The sequence below is a fragment of the Ixodes scapularis genome, unplaced genomic scaffold (genome assembly GCF_016920785.2).
Source record: "Ixodes scapularis isolate PalLabHiFi unplaced genomic scaffold, ASM1692078v2 ptg001158l_1___fragment_3__unscaffolded, whole genome shotgun sequence".
NCBI lineage: Eukaryota > Metazoa > Arthropoda > Arachnida > Ixodida > Ixodidae > Ixodes > Ixodes scapularis.
Window position 1 is genome coordinate 2,049,990 of NW_024610108.1, and position 7,457 is coordinate 2,057,446.

General features: G+C 51.5%; 2 non-coding genes across 2 annotated transcripts; both read left to right on the top strand.

The window, feature by feature from the left end:
* The first annotated feature begins 2,541 nt into the window (after positions 1–2,541).
* LOC120847185 lies at positions 2,542–4,357 on the top strand. The gene has a single exon (XR_005717260.1). It is a non-coding gene; the product is annotated as a small subunit ribosomal RNA (ribosomal RNA).
* Positions 4,358–4,789: 432 nt separating this feature from the next.
* On the top strand, positions 4,790–4,942 carry LOC120847151. The gene has a single exon (XR_005717228.1). It is a non-coding gene; the product is annotated as a 5.8S ribosomal RNA (ribosomal RNA).
* Positions 4,943–7,457: the final 2,515 nt, after the last annotated feature.

The window sequence follows — 7,457 nt, forward strand, 5'->3', positions numbered from 1 at the left end:
TCTCGCCCAGTTGAAAGCGCCAGAAAGCCCGTGTCGCCTCGCGACACGGGTAACCGCTAGAAAACACGCACATTTTAAAGTCGCGTGATTTGCACTTGATTCCTCGGAAGTACTTTGTGGGAGACGAAGCGGGCGTTCCATGCCAAGGACACGGAAGAGAGAGATTAGAAATAGAGCGAACAATTCGCGTGAAAAGAATAATATTTGTCTCCTATCGAACTTGCCACAAAAGTAAGCGAGATTTCCAGTATTCCGTTAAAAAGCGCTGCCCGTCGCAAGTGCAGTAGTGTACAGTGTTCGGCTCTCGCCCAGTTGAAAGCGCCAGAAAGCCCGTGTCGCCTCGCGACACGGGTAACCGCTAGAAAACACGCACATTTTAAAGTCGCGTGTTTTGCACTTGATTCCTCGGAAGTACTTTGTGGGAGACGAAGCGGGCGTTCCATGCCAAGGACACGGAAGAGAGAGATTAGAAATCGAGCGAACTATTCGCGTGAAAAGAATAATATTTGTCTCCTATCAAACTTGCCACAAAAGTAAGCGAGATTTCCAGTATTCCGTTTGAAAGCGCTGCCCGTCGCAAGTGCAGTAGTGTACAGTGTTCGGCTCTCGCCCAGTTGAAAGCGCCAGAAAGCCCGTGTCGCCTCGCGACACGGGTAACCGCTAGAAAACACGCACATTTTAAAGTCGCGTGTTTTGCACTTGATTCCTCGGAAGTACTTTGTGGGAGACGAAGCGGGCGTTCCATGCCAAGGACACGGAAGAGAGAGATTAGAAATAGAGCGAACAATTCGCGTGAAAAGAATAATATTTGTCTCCTATCAAACTTGCCACAAAAGTAAGCGAGATTTCCAGTATTCCGTTTGAAAGCGCTGCCCGTCGCAAGTGCAGTAGTGTACAGTGTTCGGCTCTCGCCCAGTTGAAAGCGCCAGAAAGCCCGTGTCGCCTCGCGACACGGGTAACCGCTAGAAAACACGCACATTTTAAAGTCGCGTGTTTTGCACTTGATTCCTCGGAAGTACTTTGTGGGAGACGAAGCGGGCGTTCCATGCCAAGGACACAGAAGAGAGAGATTAGAAATAGAGCGAACAATTCGCGTGAAAAGAATAATATTTGTCTCCTATCAAACTTGCCAGAAAAGTAAGCGAGATTTCCAGTATTCCGTTTGAAAGCGCTGCCCGTCGCAAGTGCAGTAGGGTAAATTGTTCGGCTCTCGCCCAGTTGAAAGCGCCAGAAAGCCCGTGTCGCAAAGCGACACGGGTAACCGCTAGAAAACACGCATCTTTTTCTTTTGTTAATCCCGTGCTTCTCACTTCGTTCCTTGAGAGGACTTTGTCGGAAACTAAGTGGCGGGGCCTTCCAAACGAAACCAATGGTAGAAACAATGAAGTGAGCAAAGAAGAGTAGTGTAAAGAAAGAAAATTGCCTATTATGAAGCCTGCCGTAAACACGCGCGATACCGCGAGCATTCGGATTAAAAGCAGTGACAATCTCACTTACTATAGCGCTCATTGTTCGGCTCTGACACAATTCAAAACGCATGAAACGCCCCGTGTAAATATTGGTTTACTTTGTAATAACAAAGTCGATAAACTTTCTGTTGACCATGTTAACATGAACTGAAAGTCGAAAAGAAGTAATCAGAGTCAAGCAGGGGTCAGCACGTTTTTAATAAAAAGCGAGAAATAATTTTTTTTTATAGGGGTAGGATGTATGTACGTATGTATGTATATATAGAGGCACAGAGGAAAAAAAGAACATTTATATATATATATATATACACAAACATACATACATACATATATATATATAAGGAGAGAGAGAGGGGAAAAAATAAGAAAGAAAGAAGGACAAATAAATGATACTGAATAGTGAGAGACAGTAAGTCAGTAAGTCAGTCAGTCAGTCACCGAAACTGATAACCACAAACTATGTACAGAATGCTCTTGAAGGATCTTCTTTATACTTATCGGTGCTATTACGTGGAGGTGGGGTCTGTCGAGCGTTCGATTGGTGCGAGCGGCGTCTGACGACGTCGCCGACGCCTTTCGTCGCCGTCTCGGCCGCTGCCTCCGCCGCATGGTCGTTACAGCAAGGTACCTGCGATCTCTGGCGTCTGCCGTTGGGGTCGGTTCTCGGGTGCACCTGTGTCTTGAAAACGAATGCGAGAGGAGGGTGTTTCGGAGCGTCCGCGCTAACCGAACGGTGTGAAATGACGAGTGCGTTCTGACCGAAGGCCGGGGTGCGTCCTCGCGTCCTCACGGGACCTGAAAGCTCGGCAACGCTGCGAAGGCGTCGTCAATGATTTTTTTGGCGTACGACTTTCTGTTGCTACGACGAGAAAGAAATTTATGCGCTTCTTGCCGCGTCGGTACCGACCTCGGTCGGGGATATTCCGGCTGCGCGCTCGAACGTGCTTCATTTCTTCTTGGATTTGGAAGTAATTCCTAAGCGTTGTGTGTGTTTGCGGTTCGTAAGGGGCGCCTGACGGTGGCCCCGCGTCCGCGCGTTGGTAGGGTTTTGGGCGACCCACCACGAAAACATTACCTGGTTGATCCTGCCAGTAGTCATATGCTTGTCTCAAAGATTAAGCCATGCATGTCTAAGTACATGCCGAAACAAGGCGAAACCGCGAATGGCTCATTAAATCAGTTATGGTTCCTTAGATCGTTTCTTCCTACTTGGATAACTGTGGCAATTCTAGAGCTAATACATGCAGTGAGCCCGAAGCCCCTCGGGGCGACGGGTGCTTTTATTAGACCAAGATCAATCGGGCTTCGGTCCGTTTTGTGTGGTGACTCTGGATAACTTTGTGCTGATCGCACGGCCACGAGCCGGCGACGTTTCTTTCAAGTGTCTGCCTTATCAACTGTCGATGGTAGGTTATGCGCCTACCATGGTTGTTACGGGTAACGGAGAATCAGGGTTCGATTCCGGAGAGGGAGCCTGAGAAACGGCTACCACATCCAAGGAAGGCAGCAGGCGCGCAAATTACCCACTCCCGGCACGGGGAGGTAGTGACGAAAAATAACAATACGGGACTCTTTTGAGGCCCCGTAATTGAAATGAGTACACTCTAAATCCTTTAACGAGGATCCATTGGAGGGCAAGTCTGGTGCCAGCAGCCGCGGTAATTCCAGCTCCAATAGCGTATACTAAAGTTGCTGCGGTTAAAAAGCTCGTAGTTGGATCTCAGTTACAGGCGGGAAGTGCGTGGACACCACGTTACGGCCCGTGCTGAACATCATGCCTGTCGTGGCTTGGTTCCCTTCATCAGGTGCCTTGCTTTGGCCGGCGCGTTTACTTTGAAAAAATTAGAGTGCTCAACGCAGGCGATTCGCCTGAATAACAGTGCATGGAATAATAGAACAAGATCCTGTTTCTGTTCTGTTGGTTTTTGGAATACAGGATAATGATTAAGAGGGACAGACGGGGGCATTCGTATTGCGGCGCTAGAGGTGAAATTCTTGGACCGTCGCAAGACGAACTACTGCGAAAGCATTTGCCAAGAATGTTTTCATTGATCAAGAACGAAAGTTAGAGGTTCGAAGGCGATCAGATACCGCCCTAGTTCTAATCATAAACGATGCCAACCAGCGATCCGCCTGAGTTACTCAAATGACTCGGCGGGCAGCTTCCGGGAAACCAAAGTATTTGGGTTCCGGGGGAAGTATGGTTGCAAAGCTGAAACTTAAAGGAATTGACGGAAGGGCACCACCAGGAGTGGAGCCTGCGGCTTAATTTGACTCAACACGGGAAAACTTACCCGGCCCGGACACTGGGAGGATTGACAGATTGAGAGCTCTTTCTTGATTCGGTGGATGGTGGTGCATGGCCGTTCTTAGTTGGTGGAGCGATTTGTCTGGTTAATTCCGATAACGAACGAGACTCTAGCCTATTAAATAGGTGCGTGGTTCTCTGCACCTTGCACCCTTCTTAGAGGGACAAGCGGCTCCTAGCCGCACGAAACAGAGCAATAACAGGTCTGTGATGCCCTTACATGTCCGGGGCCGCACGCGCGCTACACTGAAGGAAGCAGCGTGTTTTTATCCCTGTCTGTAAAGACTGGGTAACCCGTGGAACCTCCTTCGTGATTGGGATAGGGGCTTGCAATTGTTCCTTTTGAACGAGGAATTCCCAGTAAGCGCGAGTCATAAGCTCGCGTTGATTACGTCCCTGCCCTTTGTACACACCGCCCGTCGCTACTACCGATTGAATGATTTAGTGAGGTCTTCGGACCGATACCCGGAGCGGCCTTTCGGTTGCGCCGGTGTGTTGGAAAGATGACCAAACTTGATCATTTAGAGGAAGTAAAAGTCGTAACAAGGTTTCCGTAGGTGAACCTGCGGAAGGATCATTACCGGATGTTATTTGGCATCGTTTTGTCTTCTTCCTCTTGTACGGGGAATGGACTCGATGTGCGAATTTATCTGGCGCCGATCCCGACCAAGCTTGGATGCCGTCGGGACGGCACAAAAAAAAAACAACTGTGGTTCGGATGTGCCTTTTTCTTTGGGTGGCCTCCGTTCCTTTCGATGATGCGCCCAGCGGGAGCCCTCTGCTGCCTCGATTGAGAGGAGATTTCAAGTGCACCGGGACAATCCGCGGGTTTCAAAAGGCGCATCGCCCCCTTTTTGTCTCTTCTCGAGGATCGCCCTTTTGTTTTGATTAATGAAGAGGCGTTTGAGAAGAAGCTTTTTTTTGCGCTTTCGAGATGGCATGGGATGTGCCGGGCGCGAAAAAAAAACAACAACTTGTGTTTTGTCGTACTGATTGAAAAATCCAAAAACACGACTCTAAGCGGTGGATCACTCGGTTCTCGGGTCGATGAAGAACGCAGCCAGCTGCGAGACTTGGTGTGAATTGCAGGACACACTGAGCACTTACTCTTTGAACGCACATTGCGGCCTCGGGCCTTCCCGTGGCTTCGTCTGTGTGAGGGTCGGATCATATATCAAGAGAAGAGAATTTGTTTTCTACCTCGTTTTGACTGTGTCGGATCGTGGGCAGCACGCAGTTTTATGCTTTCTTGCGTTGCGTTTTCTTTGAGCAAATGCACGAGTGGTGCGATTGCACGCGTGCGCTTAACCAGTCCTCCTCCTCCTACGAGTTTTTATCGAACACTGCATGGGAAAACGAAACTCGATGGATACCGTTTGTGGAAAATCCCGTACCAAAAAAATCTTTCGCACGTTGAACGGCGCTGTGACGTCGGTGCGTTAGAAACGGAGATTTGAAACGGTTTCTTTTCGATCGATTCTGTTTTCTTTGGCGTGGATGTTGTTCGAGTGGAAAAACCGTGGGACGGAGTTGGCGTTGGCGCGTTGAAACGCGGCGTCGGCAAATGTAAATCTCGTGGCGTTGATTTGCACAAAAAAAAGAAAAACGCTTCTGGGAGGAAAGTTTTTTGCGTCGTAGCCTTCCGTCAGTCTAAGACCTTCGCGTCCCCGATGAATACTGGAGCCATCCAGTAGGGGAATGCCGTTGGATTGCGCGCTTTCTTTTTGTCGAATCGAAAGCGATGCAAAGCGTGTGTACAACAACTGTTAGTTCGCCATCCTTTTGTGTTTTTGACATGTGGTAAGGAGGCGAAGTTTTTGTTGGAAAGCGCACAAAATAAATTGTCGACCTCACATCAGGCGAGACAACCCGCTGAATTTAAGCATATCACTAAGCGGAGGAAAAGAAACCAACAGGGATTCCCTTAGTAGCGGCGAGCGAAACGGGACCTAGCCCAGCACCGAATCCCTCGTCCTTGCCGGCGATCGGGAAATGTGGTGTATGGGAGGTAACGTTCCCGAGAGTTTTGCGGTGGTGCAAGTCCCCCTGACAGGGGCTTGACCCAGAGTGGGTGCCAGGCCCGTCTCCGCCACTGCTCTCTCGGGATGGAACCTCCCGTGAGTCGGGTTGCTTGAGAGTGCAGCCCTAATTGGGTGGTAAACTCCATCTAAGGCTAAATACGTCCTAGAGACCGATAGTTCACAAGTACCGTGAGGGAAAGTTGAAAAGAACTTTGAAGAGAGAGTTCAAGAGTACGTGAAACCGCTTAGAGTAAAACGGGTGGGCCCTCGAAGCTCGAGGGCGGTGGGATTCAGTTTCGCTGTGACGTAAAGCGGTGTCAGCGTCTTGGTTTACGGGCTCTCCTTGTGGGGGCCCGTTCCGGCTGCCCGCGCGGTGCCGCGCACTCCGGAACGCATTTTCCACCGTCGGTAGGACGCCGCGACGGGCACGGGTAACCCTTTCAAGAACGACTTTGAGTCCGGCCGCTGGAGGGGACCGGCGACGGCCCTTGTTTGGCTGTCGTGGGAGTTATACCTGGCCGGTAATCGAGTACGTCACCCTGCCCAGGCCTCATGGGCTACTCCCTTCGGGGAGGCCCGAAACGATGCCCTCCGGAATGCGGAGCGGGAAACCCGGCTGGGTCAACGGGTCGCCTGCCTTACGCCAGGTATTCGCCTGACGTTCGGTGTTTGGGGCTCGGAACCGGCGAGGCGGGTTCTTTCCGCGGAGGGTCGTCATGGTTGGCGGCGAGTAGGTCGGTAACCCTCCCGACCCGTCTTGAAACACGGACCAAGGAGTCTAACATGTGCGCGAGTCAATGGGTCCCTCAAAACCCAGAGGCGCAATGAAACGTGAAGGCGCGGCCTCGTGCCGTGCCGAGTTGCGATCCCGGGCCGCCCAGGGGTCCGATGAAGGGAGCAGCAACGGCCCGCCCCACACGCTCACGTCGTGGGGGCGGCGCTAGAGCGCACACGTTGGCACCCGAAAGATGGTGAACTATGCCCGGGCAGGACGAGGCCAGAGGAAACTCTGGTGGAGGTCCGAAGCGCTTCTGACGTGCAAATCGATCGTCCGACCCAGGTATAGGGGCGAAAGACTCATCGAACCATCTAGTAGCTGGTTCCCTCCGAAGTTTCCCTCAGGATAGCTGGCGCTTGTTGCCGAGACCAGTCACACCTGGTAAAGCGAATGATTAGAGGCATTGGGGTCGAAACGACCTCAACCTATTCTCAAACTTTCAATGGGTGTGTCGGAGACCTTCTGGTCTGAGGCCTCCGGAAGCGATGAGAGTGCCAAGTGGGCCACTTTTGGTAAGCAGAACTGGCGCTGTGGGATGAACCAAACGCCGGGGTAAGGCGCCCGATGCGGGACGCTCATGAGATCCCATGAAGGGTGTTGGTTGCTTAAGACAGCAGGACGGTGGCCATGGAAGTCGGAACCCGCTAAGGAGTGTGTAACAACTCACCTGCCGAAGCAACTAGCCCCGAAAATGGATGGCGCTCTAGTGTCAAGCCTATCCCCGGCCGCTGCCGGCAGATGCACGCAAACAAGGGGGTGCTAAGCTGCAGCGAGTAGGAGGGCCGCTGCGGTGAGCGTTGAAGGTGTCGGGCGTAAGCCCGCCTGGAGCCGCCGCTGGTGCAGATCTTGGTGGTAGTAGCAAATACTCAAGTGAGAACCTT